The sequence below is a fragment of the Lissotriton helveticus genome, chromosome 6 (assembly GCF_964261635.1).
Source record: "Lissotriton helveticus chromosome 6, aLisHel1.1, whole genome shotgun sequence".
NCBI classification, from domain to species: domain Eukaryota; kingdom Metazoa; phylum Chordata; class Amphibia; order Caudata; family Salamandridae; genus Lissotriton; species Lissotriton helveticus.
This window is the reverse complement of record NC_136067.1, coordinates 1,463,450,222-1,463,471,591: the sequence shown is the minus strand read 5'-3', so window position 1 is coordinate 1,463,471,591 and position 21,370 is coordinate 1,463,450,222. Positions and strand designations below refer to the sequence as shown.

The 21,370-nt window shown below is 44.1% G+C and overlaps 1 long non-coding RNA gene across 2 annotated transcripts in view; it reads right to left on the bottom strand.

Annotated features, from left to right (window-relative positions):
* LOC144761787 (uncharacterized) overlaps positions 1-21,370 on the bottom strand; it is a 124,801-nt gene that overhangs the window by 37,045 nt on the left and 66,386 nt on the right. Inside the window, exons 2-3 of one of the 2 annotated variants that reach the window (XR_013595894.1) lie at positions 17,993-18,144; positions 4,859-5,015 (exon numbers count right to left, since the gene is read on the bottom strand). This is a non-coding gene — a long non-coding RNA (uncharacterized LOC144761787). Of the gene's footprint in view, positions 1-4,858; positions 5,016-17,992; positions 18,145-21,370 lie in introns of those variants that run through there. The other variant, XR_013595895.1, reaches the window with a different exon arrangement.

Here is a 21,370-nt window from a genome sequence, read left to right as displayed (position 1 = left end):
AGCACATACCTAAAAATTAGCTTAACTAAATAAGTATACTACAATTAACATGATAAATAATACATTAAATAATTAACCAACAATTAGTTGTTAATTAATTATTACTTAATTATGAGTCAATTAAAATATTAATAACAATTATTAACTAAGGTTATTGAATTATTACTTAATTAACTTCCCACCCTATACCCTTACAAACCTAGCAACCTGCACCTAAAATAAAACTAAAATAAATCAATACTGCATAAAGTATCAAATGTATATAAATCACATACTTACTTATAAATTAATAATTCATAATTGTTACTTAACTTCCAACTCTATCCCCTTACAAACCCAACAACCCTCTACAACACTCTAAATTACTATTAGCCATTAAATAAAAAAACTAAATCACTTAACATTACAAACTATATTTAAAAAATGAATAACAATTATACAATGATAACATGTAAAATTAAAATATGCATTCAAACACATTAAAATATTCAAACATTATTTTTAACAACTATAATATTGAAAATGATAAGAAAAGCAAGATTCTTTTTTTCACAAATTTTTATTGAGTACTTCGGATGATATCTATTTATACATAAACAAGATTATACTTTTTGGTCACATTTTTCTATAACAAGATAGTGTTAGCCATATATATATTCAGAGTTACAATATGTAGAATACTGATCCATTCAGTACTAAGTGCAATATCATTATAAAATATTAATGTGCATTCTTTATAAGTGCATATAATGTAGAATCATGAATATGGACGAAAATTGCAGTACCCAGTAACCCCCACCCAATGAGACCCACCCCTAACAATACCCAAACTAAACAAAAATAACTGTTGCCGCTACATAGACAATACACCCTATCAGATGTTTTCGTACCTGGTGACTGTCAGGTCTGCAACTAAAGGGGAAGGGAAGGAAGAGGGGTAAAGAGAAAGGGGGAGAGAGAGGGAGAGGGAGAGGGGTGAGGAAGGAAAGGGAAGTGCAGGGGAAAGGTGAGGAATAAGGAACACAATCAATTCAGACAGTAATCAGACGCCTGCACCGCTTTCCAACACTGTAATATGCAAATCTTCAAAATCATCCCCGTGCCTGCTTTAAAAAGATCTATCAGGTGCGCCCATTCTAAGGATATTGGACGTTTTCGTAGTCCCGTATATTCTTCACAATGTAATGCCTCCCTCTCTGCAACAGCCCACCTGATAACCTCCTCACGCCACTTGCCCTCACGGGCGCCATGTTAGATTTCCAGCGCTTCGTAATAATTTTTTTGGCAAGCATCAGGGCTAATCCTGTAAATCAACGTAACAATTTCACCTTCTTAGGGAGGGGAAGGAGCCCCCGGAGACAGGCCTCAATCGTGTCCCATGGTTTGCGAAAAACAACATTCTTAACAAGCATTTGCAATGCAATAGGTCTCGCATTAGGAAAGTTTGAGCTATTGGTATTGTAAATGACAAAGTTTTTATTTATGTTTCTTTTTTTTTAAATAGCTAAATTAATAGCTTCGTCATTTACAATGCCAATAGTTATAACTTTCGCAAATGTGATACCTATAGCATTTGTAATGCAATATGTTTTGTATTTACAAACCGCGAGAGGACAAAAAAAAGCTCCGGACCACCACCTCCTCCCAGGCCTTCAAAAGGGACCTCAAAGTTCTCCTCCTCCTCCAGAGACACCTCCAAAAGTAATTCACGTCCTCTTGCTATTTGTGAGGAAGACTTCCCACTACTGATAATTTCTACTTTCCATGACCATGGAAGTGCCTTCCCAGTGTATGCCTGTGATTGGAGGGTCTGCCTTTTTGCAGTATTTTCCATGTACTGGTGTTCGGTGCCCTTTTGTAACATGCTCACACCACTCTGCCCTTGCAACACACGGCTGCTACCTCTCACATGTCTTTGCCTTTGATACTTCCTCAAGTGCCACCTTGCCCATGTAACGCTTGTTCCTGAGCCTGAGTGTCTAGCACTTATTGCAGGCCTATACCTCTAATTATACTCTGTTTTCTCTTATAACTGCACACTTGTCACTTTCATTTCCTCTTGTGCACTTTTGACTACCTCATGTATTTTGGTTGCTCACAATTTTTACTCAAGTATTTTGTTTGCTCACGATTGTCACTATTACCTTTACTACCTCATGTATTTTTGGTTGCTTATAGTTTTTACTACCTCATGTATTTTGTTTGCTCACAATTGTCACTATTACCTTATGTAAGTAACCTATGTTTTTGCAACCTGTTCTTTTGTAATGTTTCTCATTATGTTTCATTTCTGTTCCTAATGTGAAGCGCTCTGACGCCTTCGGGTAAAGTCCGCGCTATATAAAAATGCATAAATACATAAATAAATAAATACCGCCTTCGGGTAAAGTCCGCGCTATATAAAAATGCATAAATACATAAATAAATAAATACCGCCTTCGGGTAAAGTCCGCGCTATATAAAAATGCATAAATAACTAAATAAATAAATACCGCAAATCAAACATCCTCGTTACTCTGCCGGCCTGCGACCAGGAAGTCAGGCAGGCCGGCGCGACAACCGGAAACAGGAAGTAGGAGGGCGGGAGCCTACCCCGCCTCCCACGGAAGAGTCGCGAGTTGGAGCACCGGAGCAGGCAGGAGCCTACCCTGCGCCCCGGTGCCGAAGGAGGGAAGAAGAGTCCTGCTGCCGGGCCCTGCAGCTGAGAGCCGCCGCACGAAGGAAGCCGGTGAGTGGGTTGGGGGGGGGGGCAGCGCATGTGTGTGTGTGCGCGCGCGCGCGTGCGGGGGGGGCGGGCTGTGTATGTGTGTGTGCGTGCGTGTGTGTGTGTATGTGTCTTGGAGTGCGTGTGTGTGTGTGACTGTGGGGGAGGGGGGTGTGTGAGCGAGTGTGTCTGCGCGCGCATGTGTACGGCGCGGGACGCGACGTGCGCGTTCGCGCACACGAATCCAAGCTCGTACACCCTCTTGTCCTCCTTCCCCCCAGACTGATCGCTATACGTCTCCAGCTGGACATATGCATCCGCTTGCGGATGCATTGCCAGCGAGACCCAAAAACGATATTACCTAAAAAAAAAAGAAAATTATTGACGACGATATTTCTGCATCACAATATTTTTGTGTCACAATACTTTTTCCACTATATCTGTTTCTCAATATTAAAAACACAATATTTTGTCCAAATACAATAAAAGTGGGGTGATACCAAATGTTAAATAAAAAAATGAACCTGCATTGTTTATAGATAATCTAAAGTTCAAACAGACTTGGTCATTAACAGCAAATCACTGTAGTTGCAGTTGGATGCTCTTGGTAATTAAGACTACTCAGGAGGTAATAATGTTAGAGAAAAAGAAATAGAAGAACTTGAGAAACCATTGAAGGAGAGCACAACATTGAAGGAGAGCACAGCATTGAAGGATGTGAAATAAAAGCTTAAAGAGGGTAATATAAATATATGGGGGTATAACGATTATTTAATTAATGTAAAAGTATACAATTACGAAAGGACATCAGTAGATACAGTAGGGAAAGTGTTTATCCCTATTTAGGGAGTGATTACTAAGAAAGAAATTGCAATGAGGACAGTTGAATTCGAGGGAGAGTCACAAACAGAAGATGGAAAAGAGAGATGGTTGTTAATTTTTCAGACACTTCACACACAAGTTCTGATTCAGATGGAGAAAGAGAGGGATGGCAGGAGTACATAGGATGTACCACTAAAGAATATCAACAGGTTGCAAGTAAAGAGGATCAGCTTTTGATATAATGCCACTAAAGGAGACAAATCCAAGGCGGAGGGAGGGGTCAGTACCAAAATGGGGGACAATTCCAAGACTCATGTTGATGCAGAGCAAGGAAATATTGGGACTAGTACTATCAGGACAGACGGCCCGTTATTAAATTGTCAGCAAGTTACAGAAAGACTAAGAAGAGATGTTAGAATAAAGGACAGAGCTTTGCACCCACTGCCCCTGTGAACCTTTGTAACATAGAGAGGGATTTGATATATATATTCTTTTTTAGAAAAATGTTTTAGAATAAGGACTATAATACACTGCCTAAAAGGTAGGTCAGGACTATCAGCGTTTAATCCCTCAATTGAAATGATAGGGAAGAGGCTGATTGCTCATGAAGAGTAGTAGAAAAATGATTAGATAATATACTACAGAGGCAATTCCAGGAAATTAATAATTTTTCATATAATCATTGAACTACATTAATGAATTTGAGTGAATATGAAAGTATGAATGTGACACCAACATCTAAAGAGGGTGGCATAACAGTTATGTACACCTAGGATTATCCGAAATGGATACTTAATTTGTTATCAGTTAGCAATCATTATTGAAAGGTCCCCTGGAAACAGCTGGGAAATATTGATGAAAAAAGTGAGAGATCTGTTTTTGCTGGCAAAAGGAGATGGACTCATATGTGAGGAAAAATATAAGTATTTGAATAATAAACATTCAGTTATGCAGACTTTCTAAGGCTTACCAAAAGTTCCTAAGAACCTGCCAGATCCTCCTATGAGACCTACAGTTCCCAGCTTAATTCACTTACTGAACCACTAAGTAAATATGTAGGCCATTTTTTGAGTCTAAACAGGAATCTTATACACTGTCACAAAGAATATGATCAGGAAGATTGAAGTTTTAAACTTTAATAAAGAATGAAAGTGGCAGGTAATGCTAGATACCGAGGCTTTGTATACCAACATACCACTAGATGCCACCATACACATAGAGACTGAATGAAAAATTTCTATTAAGGACTCGGAGGCGAGGATTATGCCTTCTTTCTTCACTTTTATTGACATAGCAGCAACAAGAAACAACATAGGGAAGGAGTAGTCGAATTAAAATACATGAATCAACCCATCAAACTCGAGAACAGTGTCCAATCAGGGCCATCCAGCAACACTATAGTCCATTGTCAGTGTCCTATCCTCCTCTTTCGTAGAACGGAGGCAGCCCAATTCTCCTCTTCAATTGTCCTGTTTATTGGCATCCGAACCTGAAAGAATCAGAGAGGTATTACCGGATGTCAAAACGACTCACCCTGCAAGATAAGCATGATGTGAGAACATACAAGAACAGTCCACATAAGGCACATAGGCAATTGAAAGATAACAGTACTTACTGTCGTACGGGGAGGGACCTCCTCCAGGAGCACTGGGTGGGGTAATCCTCGCCTCCGAGTCCTTAATAGAATTTAAACTTTCTGTTACGTTAGCTAGGAAATTTGTCATTCTATGTCAGGACTGGAGGCGAGGATTATGCTTGTTCAAAGTTTGCCCACAACCAACTGAGCCATGTCAAGTCTTGGCTTAAAGTAGAACCTCTTAAAGGTAGAATCAGAGGACCAGTCAGCCGCGTTGAGTATATGCTCCAGGTGGGCACCCAAGCCAAATGCCTTGGAAGCCATGGAACCTCTTGCCGAGTGCGCCCCGAAATGGCGGAGACTGATACCATGAAAAACAAAACAGAACTAGTAAGGTCTAACAGCCAAATGAATTGGCCACACTGACATGAAGTACACTATGTCAGTGGGTGCTATAATTGCCTCTAAACAGGGTAACAGAGTATGAGTCACATGTGTGAGAAAAACAAAGTGTAATCACGGACTGGTCAACAAAATCCAGAGCAACTTATTGTGGATAACCATCAAACAAACCAAGTAATCAGTCATATCATTTGATCGTCCACACTGTGACCAGGCCGGTCTTTAGATCATCTAGACCCCATGCCACACAGTAAGATGTTAGTACTGGATCAGGTCCAGAGTGTGTTGTGAGCCATCAATTGTTGGCCAGTTAGTGATGGTTGGAAGTGGTGAAAAGACAGTACAACATAACACAAACGTGGTGAATCTAAAATAGGGTGATGTGTCAAAACTACTCTTTATTGGGAACAAGGCTCATCCCCCAACTAAAAGAACAGGAACAGTGCAAAAGACAGTATGGAAAAAATGACTGTCACTACTAGGGCCGACATGTTTCTGCCTAATGGGCTAAACGTCCCTTGGCTTTCATCAGGGCCACTGCTCTAACGTGTTGCTACTGTATCAAATCTGTGAAAAGTAAATCAAACCTTTCACTCCAAATTAATCAGTGACAATGAAATAAGTGGAAGTAGGAACGATACAACCTGTACCTACATTTATGTACACATCCTCCTGGTCACCAGGATTCTCAACGTGATCTAAGGGGAGATACATAACTATTACTCACATAGATACTGAGCGTTCGCCGCTTCCCAAAAACATATGCTCACAATCATCTCATACATAAATTGTAAGGTATTTAAAATTAATTGCTCACCCAAAGTGACAGGGGACTGGACCTCACCTCACCTGGACTGTGCTCAGGTATACGAGGCCCCGCGCTGTGGAACAAAAGGTATGTAAACAGGGGAATGCATCCAAGCTCCATTCTATCTGTAGAGTCTAACGATGCCTATCTGTCCTGCTCAATATATCCACTGTTCCACAACTTAATTCAGTGGCACAAGCGACCCCCAGACGCTGGTCGCTACCACTTATACAGGCATTAAAAAACACCCATATAATTCTTCAGAAGCATACAAAAACGTGATATCTGTGTTATCACACTCAAAATTGGTCAAACTATGCTGTAAATGTCGATCTTTTTAGGGTAAATCTAGCCTGATCTAGCCTGTTAGCAAGTTAAAAAGCAAGTTGAAAAGCAGAAAGGGACACTTATCGCTGTAAAGCCCTAAAATAGGCACAGTACGTCCTATCTCACCTGTCCTACGGTGTCACAAACTTTTCCTGAGGCTTGGGGGAGGCGTTAGTGTGGCGAAAGATAAGCGTCTAAATGCGAAAGCATGAAGGGGACTATTTTACGATCGTGTCCCCTTTTGCCCACGAGTATAGTAAAGTACTCTATTTTCAATTGTGTAAAATATCTCCTCGGTCTAAGAGATGTCCATTCTGTGTTTCTCCTTAAGTTTAAGTGAAGAAATAACCGTGGGTAAGGACAGCGCCGTGACCTAATCTCAAAACAAGATCCGGGCGTATGGATCATTCCGCGGAACTACAGCATGACGTCACCGCGGCCATGCTTGTAGTTCCGACGGCATCCTAGTTTTGTGGATACTGTTATTATGAGGACTGTGAAGACACACATAATGACTAAGAGAACTAACATAACAATGGGCATACAACTATTGTATAGTTTAAACACGGGCGGCTAAAGATTAAAAAAAGATGTTTATGTGATAATAATTAGGCAATCGAAAGCTGAGCCACCGAACTACAATGTTCCATTCAATCAGACCCTAATTAATCTAAGGGTAATGACTAGCGTAAGCCGGTATTAGGTTGTGAGCTGTGCATTATTGTAGGTAAACCTCATTGATATAAACTAAAGATGTAAAACTACAGAACGGCAAGTTGGCGGCCATTTTGGTAGTTTTAGACAGTGTGATGTCATCTGTATCTAGGTAACATGGTGTCACTCCAGGTCATGTATGCCCTGATCAATTGTGGAGTCCAAATTCAAATATTAAATTTTAAATTTAAACAGATGGCTAATTACAGAAGGCTCCCATGCTTATAAATGGTAGTAAGAAGGAGTCTTGTGCTCTAAGTTTACACAGTGAATGGAGACCCCAATAGTTGCAGGGTTATGGAGTGGACAGATGGTTTATTACAGAGGCTCCCGTAGTTTCAAATGGTAGTAGGATGGAGTCTAGTGCTCTAAGAGTACATAGTGGAGAGAGACAACAATAGTTGAAGGTTTATGAAAGGTTATGAAACAGTAACCCTTACAATCGACTCCCAACAAAGATTGTTAACAGAACTTTCCAAAGAACTCACTGCAAGGCATTCCAAGGTATCTGGTCATTAAGCCCTGTTATGTCAGAGGAAAGTTTAAAAATCCATTTTTGTTCCCTCAAAAAGAGGTATCTGGAGACGTTGCTCACATGGGATGGTATAAAAGGCTTCTCTAACACCGTCCAGTGAAAATCGAATTCACCGTGATGATTCTCAGGAAAATGTCTGGTGAGGCGTGTTATGGCTTTCCTACAGCGAATAGAACTCTTATGTTCGAGCATACGTATCCTCACCTTGCGGGTGGTCATTCCTACATATTGATAGGAGCAAGGACAGGTCAGCAGATATATGCGATTCTCACTATTGCAGTTACTGAAGTGAGTTTGTGACCATGGTTTATCCGTGCCTATATTGATCTCTGTGGAGTGGCAGACATACGGAGCAATTGCCGCATGGGTGGTGCCCGACTACAGGTGGTAAATCCACAAAGGCAATTGAAAGATAACAGTACTTACTGTCGTACGGGGAGGGACCTCCTCCAGGAGCACTGGGTGGGATAATCCTAGCCTCCGAGTCCTTAATAGAATTGAAACTTTCCGTTACGTTAGCTAGGAAATTTGTCATTCTATGTCAGGACTGGAGGCGAGGATTATGCTTGTTCAAAGTTTGCCCACAACCAACTGAGACATGTCAAGTCTCAGCTTAAAGTAGAACCTCTTACAGGTAGAATCAGAGGACCAGTCGGCCGCGTTGAGTATATCCTCCAGACGGGCACCCAAGCCAAATGTCTTAGAAGCCATGGAACTTCTTGCCGAGTGCGCCCTGAAATGGCGGAGACTGATACCAGCCTCTTGCATCACCCACCGGACCCATCTAGCGCTGGTCGGGGAGGAAACTGCCTTGAACGGTTTACGAAGTGCAATCAGGAGTTGCCTTTCTCCCGGAGGACGGAGTTCTTCCGTCATCTCCTCATAAGTCTTGAGGCAACGCACCACACAGAGTTTAGGGGAATCAGGAAACTCCGGATAAGAAATTACCCTGGTGTGGCACTTGGTACGCCTGAGTAGGGTGAAAGTAACCCAGTTAGGGTTGAACACACGCCGGGGGATGTCTAGGGCTTGAACATCCGAAACTAGTCTACAAGAGACCAGGCACAAGAGCATTGCCAATTTCGCAGAAAGTTCCTTCCTGGACAAAAAACGGTTAGGCTGCCAGGATAGAAAAAGATTCAGAACCAAGTTGTCGTCCCATTATACCGAACAGCGAGTTTCCGGGGGCAAGGAGAGCTGGATACCTCGCAAAAGTCTGCAGACCATGGCATGTTTCCCCACAGGAGATCCATTAACCGGAACATGACCAGAGGAGATGGCAGATCTGAAGGTGTTAATCGACCGGTAGGCCAGGCCGACAGAGGCAAGGTGCGCCAGAAAATTCACAACGTGGACCACATCTGCGAACAAGGCATCGACACCCCTTCGCACACACCAACGGGACCATCTGTCCCATGCGGATTTGTACCTCTTGACAGTAATGTCTGCCCAAGCCTTGGAGATAAGGATCTAAGCTTCTCGCGAAAGGTCTGCGGTCTGCCATCTACCCCTAAAATCCTCCATGCAATGAGATACAACAAGTTTGTTGACACCAGCGGGTGAGGAGTTCCGTCTGTCAGAAGAAGTGGAAAGTGGGGGAGTAGGATTGGAAAATCCCAAGAAAGTTCCAGAAGAACCGGAAACCATACTTGAGACCTCCACAGAGGGGTGATCAGGACCTGCTCCGTAGATTGTCTGCGAACTTGAGCGGTCAACCTTGTTATCATCGCGAATGGAGGGAATGCATATCCCCTCTCCAGACTCCAGTCCTGGAGAAAAACGTTTGAGGCCACCGCCAAAGGGTCAGGCCACCGCCAAAGGGTCGGGCCTCCTACTGAAGAATCTCAGAAGTTGGTGGTCCAGCCTGGAGGCAAAAAGATCCACCGTGAAAGGACCCCAAAGGCCTGAAGGGACGCAAATATCTCCTGATCCAGCTTCCAAAGGCTGGAATCTCTGAAATGACGGGATTGAAAATCCGCTATCGCATTGTCCCTGCCCAGAAGGTATTCTGCCATCACTGAGATCTGACTGTCTAGGAAATACTGCCAGAATGGTCTATTTGAAAGATGGCCCAAGATACACACTTTGTTTATGCTTTCTGAAAATGAGACAATGATTAAAGATAAGTTGCCATAAGGGGATAAGCGTGATTCTGCAGTATACACTAAGGCAGGGTTTTAGGTTTGAGACACATTGCTTACACAAAGTATGGGACATATTGTTCTAAAGGCAGGGGAAACCTCTTGATTGCACAGAATTTTGCAGAGCAGGCAAATAGCAGAATATATTGCAGAGCGAGGAGGTACACTGTACCCTTAAGTCAGAGGGATTACAACATCGTAAAGGGATTTATAAAGTGTAGCTCCTTGGAGACAGAGAGGTAATTTAGATATGGCCCAGTCTGAGCTTTTTAAAAATCTCATGCAAGTCAGGACACGTTTCAATGAGAAACACTTAGGGAAGCGGGGAGTGAAAATAGAGGATGGTTTTAATTAAACTCTATTTAGTTGATTGTCAACTTGGTATGAATTCTACCTATTGGTTAGGGACCTAAAGGTATAAAAAGGTGAAATAGAAAATGCACAGAAGAGCACAATAATAAAATCTAGAGATACAGGGTACATAAATACGTTTCGTTTCAAAAACTTTTATTTCAGTCACTAGGACCATAAAATGTGTACACAAAAGACAAAATAACAGACATATATAAGGAATTCATAGCATTCTTAACAACACTCCATAAATTAATACAATTTCTAATTATGACTCACTAATAGATTTTGCCAGATAGATGGGGTGGGAGGAGGGGAGGCAAAAAAGTGGGCCTGCAGGGAGCAATTATATCAGTTAATATAGTGCAGTCGGCAAACAGATAAAAAATAGCAGCAATACCTCAATCAATACGTTAAAATAAACTATTTACAATAGAATCGCATTCGTCCTGAATACTTATATATACAGAAACAATTAAAAAAGTAAGTATCTCCAAAAAACTAATCACATAGTGATCACATTATATAAAAATGAGGTGCCGATATGCAATTTATGATTGTTTACCCTTTTCGATAAAAGCCCATCTCCTTCGCCACATTGTATTTAAGTAACGTGAAATAGCAAACACAATGGGTATGGATGTATCGTATTTAAAAACCCGAAATGCCTCCCTACAATGCTCGAACCCCAGATTCCGGCAAAGTTGCACTAGCCAGTAGCGCCTCGCTTTGTGATAACCAGGACAAAAAAGTAAGACATGCATTTCTGTTTCCTCTTGTGTATTACATGCTGGACACCCCTCCTCTTTCTGCCCAGCCCATTTATTAGTAAAAGCACGTACAGGTAAGGTGCTATATCTAAACTGGACATCCAGTTTCCTTGCAACCTGTGGAAGGATATCATCCATAAAGGTTTCAAGTTCTTAGTTATCCTTCACTGTAAGAGACTGAGTTGTGAGGGTGCCCAGTTTGGGGTTTGAATGCATGGCTTGGAGCTTTTGGGTGCAGTAGGTCCTTGGTAATAAAGTTAAAGGAACCAAGGGGCCGGTAGCCCCTGGGGAACTCCACAAAGTTGGTTTACTGAGCTTTCCACACTCTTGCTTCACATGCGCGAACTAAGGAACCTTTTTCAGCAGACCCGCATAGGATAAAAGCTTCTTTGTTTCTGCCTGGTAAGATACTAGTTCGGGGGTTGCCCAGAGTCTTCGCCAAAAAGTTAGGGGTTTTAAGGCGACCTCATCTTCGATCGGCGAAATACCCAAATCTAGTCACAGAGGGATTAGTAGGGTGCCTACTGGGAGACCCATTATTTGTCTTAGGAATCTGTTCTTGACTACAGCTAGTAGAAGACAAACAGTGCCCCCAGAGTTCCGCCCCATACAGTGTGGCTCCCCGCGCTTCCTGAATCCTGCTTGATAGGGACTAATGATGGCTTTGTGGTGAGTAAGATGATATGAAAGTTAGACCCAAGAAATGATGAATGTACTATATTAGAATAAAGATGAGGGTTTATAATACTACAACCTTTTTCTATGAAATAGGGATTGAAAACCTGTTCCTATAACAGAGAATAATTATTGTGCATCGCCAAATCCTGGAAGAGTAGTAATGACCTCCGGAAAATGGAAAAATATATGTTTCCTTAAGATAAACAAACAAGGTGCCCGTAACCTTACCAAACTGACAAGCACAATGAAAGTAAGTGAGTACAAAATACAACAGGATCTTTCCATGGACGATATCATACAAGTAAAGAGCAAGATGGGAATGCAAGTTCTAACGACTCATGGGGAACATCCTTTTGGTAGAAAAGTAGCCAATTAGTAATATGCCTTGGGACTAAGAGGAAAAAAGCAAGTTAAAAAGGCCAGAGATAAAATTGACTCTCAGTGAAAACAAAATGTATTGGTTTTATCAGTTCTGTAATTAAATAAGGTATTTTTTGTTTAACTAAGGGCATGAATGCAAAATTAGGACTAATCGTCATACCATATGAAAGAGTGCACTGTGGGATATATGATTACATAAAATTTGAAACATAAGAAATAATAGTAATGATACTTGTACTGCATGCCACAATGATGTTCTACGATTTATCTATTTTACTATTTTTGGGTCCTGAAGAAGGTGGGTGGTGTAAACTGTTTAACCCACCAAAAAGCTGCGTCAACACTTCTAAATCTTGATGAATTGAGTATATTTTATGTATGTATTTTTGGGGGGTTTACTATTGTTGGGTCCTGAAGAAGGTGGGTGGTGTAAACAAGTTAACCCACCAAAATGCTGCGATCAACAGTCCCACATCTTACTTTTGTTTGGAAAATAAATGAGTAGATTTTATGTGTGCATTTTTGTTTTCATTATATGTTTGATATGTGGTTTTAGTATGTAGAATGGGGGGATTGTATTTAACTCCAGTGTTTGAAGGCATACAAGTTCTTACATTTTTGGGGGGTGAAAACATAAACAATTACATTTTATTAAAGGAAAAAGGAAAGTATATTTTTGTAACATACAGTTTTTTTTAGATAGAATGAAAGAGTTCCTGGATTGTTGTGTATAAAAATTGCTCTTTATGCGAAGAAGAGGGGAAATTGCTTTGTTGTTCAGAAAGGCTACTAGGAACAGGTGGATTACCTACATCCAGGAAAGTGGACGCAGTATTACTGTGTTGTACAGGATGATGTCCCATTAAATAAAATATCATACAGGTGGGATCCCCAAACTGGAAAGATGCATTCATCTTCCACACTTTTTTGGCATGTGTGGTCTTAAGAATTCCCCAATCACAAGGCTTACTGACTGCCAACTTAGGCCCAGAACCAGGGGCCAGATTTACAAATGGCTTGTGTTGCCCTTGCGTTATGCAGGGCAACGGAAACCCTTAAGTGGGATTTACTAAGCCACGCAAAACCACCTTGCATGGCTCTGTGTGGTTTAGTAAATCCAAGGAAACACAAGGCAGTCGCTTTGCTTCCTTGCATTACCTTGCGGCAGGGAGGCGTTCTATGGGTGAAGTATGGGCATTCCCAAGCAACCACCGATGGATTTTTGCGCATTCCCAGATATATTTTTATATCGCCTTGTTGTTCCCTTTTCCTATGAGTAATGGCTTCCGCATCATACAAGGAAAATGCCTTAAAGGATAGGTGTCCCTTCCTGCACAAACAGCACACAGTGCACCAGCCCAAGGAGGCATCAGAAATGTGCCATATCTTTGTAAATATGGCATACTTCTAATATCTCCTTTTCATGCAACGCGTCACAACAATCTGCCTTGTCGTTTTGGGTTGCATGATATGTTAGCAAATCCTCCCCCTGGTCATTAGATATCATGAACAGGATCCAACAACTATCCCTAATACAGGTTCTAATGAGATCGAAGGGCCTACAGAAGGTGTCTCATCAGTAACATGGCTTGTGGTACTGGAATACAAAATGTCCCAGTCCCAGAGAAGCCATTTGCCAGGATGCAGAACACAGTGGGGCATATTCTCAAGGAGCTATCGCTGAGTTAACTGCACTTTATCTCAGCCAAAGTCCCGATAAAATCATCACCCCATTCACAAGCACGTGCTAACAGCCGACATAACCAGTTTACCCGCGATAGTAGCCGCAAAAAACATCACCACAGACGACCCCGGCAACTATCGCTAATGAGATGCAGAGTAGGCGATCCTGTGCAAAAAGCCACGACAACACCACTCCTTAACTTTCTCAACGACCAGCCAGATCGGTGATAAGAACATAAAACAAAATTAAACCTTTCATTCCATCCAAAGATCTCAAACAAGCCACCCAAGCATTGGTTTTGTCACGACTGGACTATGGAAATGCAATCCTCTCGGGAATACCCAAAAGTCACCTTGCTCCTCTGAAAACAACCCTAAACGCGGCTGCCAGAATGGTCACTGGAATAAAGAAATTTGATCACATTTCTCCGGCACTAAAAGACCTTAAGTGGCTACCTATAGAAATGCGGGCGAACTTTAGAACAGCTGCGTCACCCATAAAGCCCTTCACACAGGCAAACCAGAATATCTGGCAGCCAAACTCAAAAAAGCAGGTCAGAACAGGACTCTCAGAAGCTCTAACACCCTACTTCTTATCCCGCTCAAAGCACGAAAACAAAAAACATTGGCCAGATCCTTTGCCGGAAATGCTCCCAAAATATGGAACTCTATCCCCCCCCCCACATCAGAACTATTCCTTACTTCCCGAAATTCAAAGTCAACTCAAAATCCTTTTCCTCGACCGCTCCCTATCGAACAGATAGGAACTGCTAGGAGTGTTCAAAGTGCCTTTACTCTCTTCTCGATGCGGATGGCCATCTATACTCTGATTCATATCCTGAACGCCTCGCTGATTGTACTGTATTTGCTGTCTTTTGCACTGCTCTATACTTGTTGTAAAGCGCTCCGATACCTTCCGGTCTGGCTAGCGCTATATAAAACTTCTTAAATAAAAATAAATAAAAAATAAAATAAAAAATAAAACATGTGATAAGGCACGTTAGCAGCAGGAAACAAACACCTGCTCTGACCTGGTGCACAGTCGGACGACAGCCTGCACCACAAAAGGGAGCCCAGCCCAGAGCCACACCTGAAGAACAACAGATGCCATGGAGCCACTGATCATGCGGTCCGGACACCCAAGAGGGCCACAATACCCACAGCCACCAACCCCAGGACCAGCTCCCCCCCCCCCCCCGCCCGGGGCACACTCACCACCACGGACCACGACACTGCACATCAACGGCCGAAAACATGGGAAGAAGCACCCACCTGATATCGCACAATTGCAGCAATCAACACACATGTGAGTACAGAAATCCTGAGTCCTTCATGCACCATTGAAAGACCAAACATAATGTCACATACTAATTCGTTTCGAAACAACTATTGTGAAGAGTCATGGCGGGGCACCCCTGGGCAATCTGTGAGTCACAGCCTGCAAGACAATATCCAAGATAAGAAGGTGTGTCAAGCACTCATAAAAGTACAGGGATAGAGAGAAATAGAGAGAGGGAGAGAGAGAGAACAAAAGAGAGAGAAAGAGAGAGACTGCACAAGGAGTTCAATGCCAATTGTGCTCTTGGCTCATGCAATCATACCAACAGCTGCGTTTGTCTTGAAATTTGTGCACCCCAAATCACAGGCCTGTCATCAAAGTCAGCGCAAAGGCCACATCATATCTCAGAAATGGAAGCAGTAGTCAGACTAAAATTAGGAATGAAAGCTCCTTTGTCTCTACACACAAGGCGGAAGGCCAACCGACCCTCCGACCTTGGTCCTGAATGCGACTGGCACACCCTGCGTGAGATACCAAACCAGCCTCCGACGACTCACACACCATGAACAGCACTAATGAAAAATCAACGTGCCCACACCCCACACACACTTATCCCTGCATGACCTACACCTGAAAGGGATGTCCTTGACACATTGGTCAAAAACTACCCATACATCCAAACGTTGCACACACATATGACTCATTGCCCTGAGCTGTGGCATATCGACCACAGAACTGCCGCTGGTCTGAGGAGTGCTGGTGCTACGAGACCAACAAACGCAATGGCAGGCATTCCCGGACACATGCACAACCCCTGTCACGTGGAACTGTACCGTGCACAAATGCTGCATCTGTTGGGATCTGTGCCAATGGCAGAGTTACACGTCAGTTACCGTCTGGGTTTCTGTCTTGCCTACGTCACCTGCGTCCAGCCCTGGTACCACTGTCAATCATGCACATTTGAGTGCCCCATGGAGGTCTGCCTATCTAATGCAACGGTAGCTGAATTGGATTATGATTTACCGTGCCCCCCCCCGGTTGGCCCATGAACAGGAGTGTCACCGGGATACCCGTACATGGGATGCACTGATCTTTGGCGTATGTGCTGGCAGATGTGCATGGGAGATTGCACAACTCCTCGTGTGCAGTGACCACATCGAGGCGCTACCCTATTGGGCTGTGTTGCGGATTGGGGAAACAGCGTGGACTGAGCACATCTGCCTGGACCAGTTAATGGTTTGGGTCATCCTGGTGTTCCTTGAACCCGACAACGACGTACTATTGGAACACATTGCCCATGAAGGCCTTCATGGATGAGTACTACGTTCCTGCAGCCACATCGGATTGTCACTCACAGCACAGGTCCCAACACCGTTCGGCATCGTGGGGAATGCTCACATATCCCACCACAAAAGTTGACATGTCTGTCTTCGTCTGGACTCAGAATGCATGTGCGTGGAACTACGTGTGTGTGTACACACACCTGTGCAAGGTAAGGGACTTCCATGGTTGGAGCAGCACCGGTTCGTTTGGCAACGTTCCCAAATCGGACAGACTGCTGGGGGGGGAGTACACACATGGCAATGTAGCACAACATGTGACCTTGTCAGACCCTTCCACCATATCACTGTCAGCAGAGCAGACAGTCGGCGGAGTCCAGTAGCACATCTCTATGCAGACCCCATGGGCTATGAGTCGTGTCTCCTCACACGGGGCAATGGGCAGATGTCAAACATCACATGACTCATCCAGCAAGGCAAGGTGGGCTGAGACCGTTGTCATCCATAAAGATTTGTGTACATTTTTGCACCACCATGTCTTGCACCTCAACATGTTCCCATGCTGCGTGTAAGTGTCTCAAGCATGTCCCTGCATGTTGTGGCCCTTGCCTTGTCCGTACTGATACGAACATGCCAATAAAGTGTCTGCAACTTCACTACTGTCCAACTGTGATGAGTGTTGATTAGATGTACAAATCGTGTGCCACAATGGGCATTGTCCCTACACAGGGAGGGACTGAGTGACGCATGTACAATGGGGGTGGGTCCCTTTTGACTGCTCTACCTCTGTGAGCCAAACACTGTGTTTGGGATAGTTGCTGGCAGGCCTGTGCATGTACATGTCTCCAGCAATGTGAGTATGGTGTCCAACCTCTGACCATGTTGAGCAATGCTATGAATCAAAACAAAATGTGTCCACACAGATGTGTATGAGTAGGTATGCGAAGTGAACTTCTAGTGTCACATGTGATGTAGGACACTACTTCTGGTCTGCTACCGATTTGGTCATTCCTACACACAGCCCTATTTAATACATGGACGTGTGCCTACGTTGGGGGGTTGGGAGATTGTCGTTAATGTGCAACGGGGCCACAGCTAGTACTCACCTTCACAGACATCCAACTGGCCATGTGGCTCAGGGTTCAACTTGCACATTGATGTCATTTACAAGGGTGTACCTTTAGTGCAATCATTTTCCATACATACATCCATACTTTCACACTTGAGTGAACATAGTCATGACAAATATGTGTGTTTTCAAATGTATTATTAACATTCTGGTGAATTCTGGAGCCGGAGCTGTACATGGCCATGCCAAGCCCACGTTACATGGGAGCCCAGTGGTCGGCCAACCAGAGTCCTCGAGTGGCATTAAGTTTGTCTGCCATGAGCTCGAAACCCACCCGCAGCTGATCAGCCAACTCCACCTGGCAACCCAACACACGGCGTTGAAATTCCATGTGTTGTTCGTGGGGGTCCTGGGAGACAGCCATGGTGGTGTGTGTTTCCTGCTGTGTGGTCTGTGCAGGTGGTGGGGTTACCTTGAGGCAGCTGGGATGCCCTGCTCCTGGGGTTGGCGTGCGGAGGCTGTCCATTAGCTGTTGGAGGGTGTCTGAACAGGTGTGCAGGTTGTCCTCTTCATTATCACTGATGAGATTTGTGGTCTGCTCTGCAGTAAGTGTTGTTTGTCCCCCTGCAATATTAAGGGGAGATACATGTTAACAGAGGTTCCCATGTATGTTGCCGCTTTGCAGATGTTTACATGCAGACTGAATGACAATGCACATTGTGACTGTTTTGGTGGAGCTGGCTATTTGATGGCAGACAGTGGGTTTCCTGAGTACATGACGGATGTGTGGTAATACTCGTACATTGTCATCACACAGTGTCTGGCAATGCCAGAAGTGAGTGGCCAGTTACTACGCACAAGCGGAACCTGTTGTGTCCTCTGTCCTGTGGTGTAGGTGTTGCACTTTTTCCCACATTGCCGTCATTGGTGATGTTCTGCGGTTGCTATGTGTGTGTGCTGCATTGTAGGGGAGTCGCCCCTACAATGATTTCATGGACCCTTATCCCTTTGAGGCGGTGTGCCTTTGAATTGTGTGCTTTTCGGGGGCTGGGATGTTAGCGACTTGGGTCATTTGTGCTCTTGGACAGATTTTGTGGCCTTGTGCAGTGTTTGTCTGCTGTGTGTATTGGACGTCATGGGTTGTATGTGCACGTGGATGTGTCAGAGTGTGACCTGCTCCTTTACGGATATGAGCCACATAGGGCCACCTCCATGTCGATTCCTGCACCATGTCATGTATTTAGGCTTCTGCCATGCTATCAGTTATGTAGTGTCACTTGCTTAGTCAATGTGGCTCACACAGCCACTGCTTTTCTGGATTCATCACATGTGCATGGATTGGTAGTGTCGGTTATTCGGAGGGGGCCCATATATGCACATGGTGGACGGGGGTCTACTTGGTATTTGTATGTGTGCAACAGTGTGCCAAGGGTATCAGGGACATGTTCCCCTGTCATTGTGTGTGTGCGGTGTGCTACATATGATTGTGCATGTGCGCCATTGTGCCCATCTCCCCCCTTCCTCCCAGTCCCTGGTGGTCACTCAACCTGTTGCTGTTGGGTCAGGACATATCTAACCCTGGGCGAAGCACTACGCTCCGCTCGCGGAGTTTGCGAAGTTTGTGCAACTTCGCACTACGCGAGCGGCACGTAGCACAGTGCGAACATGCGTAGTGCAGCGTAGCGTAGTGCAGCGCTCATTTTTTGCTTGTTCGCGGTCCTGAACGTCATGTTTGCGACCGCGAGCAAGCAAAATGACATCCCGGCGAGATTCTCAACGCGAGGAGGTCAGGTTTCTCATTGTGAGTGGTTGCGCATGCTCGCGACCGCTCTCAATGAGAAACTACCTGTTCGCGTTGAGAAAGCTGCTGCTCGAGTAATAATCTCCTCGAGCAGCAGAAAACTACAGCTGGCACTGTGCAAGATGCCGTTTTCAATGCTTGCACAGTGCCGGATGCTTGTCCGCACTGTGCAATCATTGAAAACGCATCTTGCACAGTGCGAACATGCTACTACGCAGCTCGCGTAGTGCTACGTGAAGTTCGCGTAGTGCGAAGTGCACTTCGCGTAGCTTCGCGTAGCGCTACTTCGCGAACTACGCCCACCCTTATCTTAGACATATCATGCTGTGTCCAGGCCCCCAACTCCTGCCACCGTCTCCACACTGGTGACTGTGGCCACCATTTCCTCCAGCTCATTCAGCACCTCCTGTGGTGCAGGACTCCCACCTCCAGACGCCGTTGCTGCCTTCCTGTTGGATGCGAGTTTCTGTTTGGTGTGCCTTTGCACATCATGGCAGCACCTCTTGACCTCATCCATTGACCTCCTCCCCACTTCGACTGCATTGACGTTGGTGACGATGATCTGCCATTTTTCCGTTTGTGTTGCTAGTGCCGCAGTGGAGGTGATGAACAGTGTTGGTAGTGTCCTATCACCTCCGTGGCGATGATCCGGTCTTCCTGCGGACTGAACCCCGCCTTCCTCTTCTCTTTGCCTTTCCCTGAACACGGGGTTTCATGCTGGTCCTTTGTTGGGCTTGTGGGGTTGGGCTTGTCCTCTGCACTCGGTCCGGGTGCATCCATGGTGCTACGCAGTTTGAATTGGTTTTGGCGTGTTTTTTTGTCTTGGCCTTTATGGTGTGTTTTCCTACATGACGTGTGGGTTTTGCAGGGCTGTCACTGGTTTTCGATGATTTTGGTATCGCGCTTTGGGGCATCGCAACTTTTTTGGCGTTCGTGTTTCGCATTTTTTGTTAGTCACATTGAATTTTGCGCAGTCATTTGGTGCGTTATCATGCTCCTATCGCATGGTGAGGCTGGGTTGGGAATTGGACGTTAAGACGGTGTTATTTTCTCGCGATGAACTGAGATATGCACAGTTGCGTTAAGCTAAATTTGCGATGGTTATCACACGTTCTTGTGAATATGACCCAGTGTGAATAGTTGGAAAACGTATACTTTCTATGTGTTTGCTTTGCAAAATTTATACTGCACAGTGAGGATTTATTGCTAATGCAGTTGAGACTGAGAGGTTAGTGTATGCACTTACGAAGCAAAAGAGCCACATTTTCAAGAAAAGCGCATGACTTAAATTCCAGCGTGTCCCAACTCTAATTAATCATTGGAATCACATTGACCCAAACAGGAAACAATTGCAAGGATGATTACAGGAATTCCTGAAGCCTTAGTAGGGCCCAAGCAGAGAGTTTACAGTCCTAATGCCCAGCCTTGACATATATAAAGTTGAAGATTCATAGTTTACTTCGCTGTGAACCAATTTGTAGAAAGAAAACTATGCACAGGACTCATGGCCATATTTATGAAGTTTGCGGCACAGGGCAGTGTAGCAAGTCACCTATTTATCCAATATGTCCTGTCCTTTTTTCTTGTGCGGGTGCCGTTTTGCAGCACACAAAGAAAGAGGAAGGAACAAGGAGAAGTTAAGTATCTCCTGGGGAGGTGTATCTTTTTGGCGTATTTCCATGTTTACAAGGTCTTGTAAATCTGGGAAGGTGTCAAAAACCATGGGAGTTATATGGAAAGACCCCCACAATGCCCATGGAATGCCTACCTAGGGCAGAGTAACCCAACACAGCAATTTGCCTGTGATGCGTTATTCCAGATTTTTGGAGTCACTCAAAAAAGTCGCTTTGCATGGCTTCATAAATCTGACTTAAGATTTGCCTCGCTCTTGCACCATGTTGCGTGGTGCAAGAATGACACTCACTGGTTCATAAATATGCCCCATAGCGTTTTAATTGAAACCACATATTCAGTCATTCTGGATGCAAGTTTGTAGTAAGCTGCCAAAAATACTATACATTTTTCAAAACAAGCAATAGTGTCTTCAAT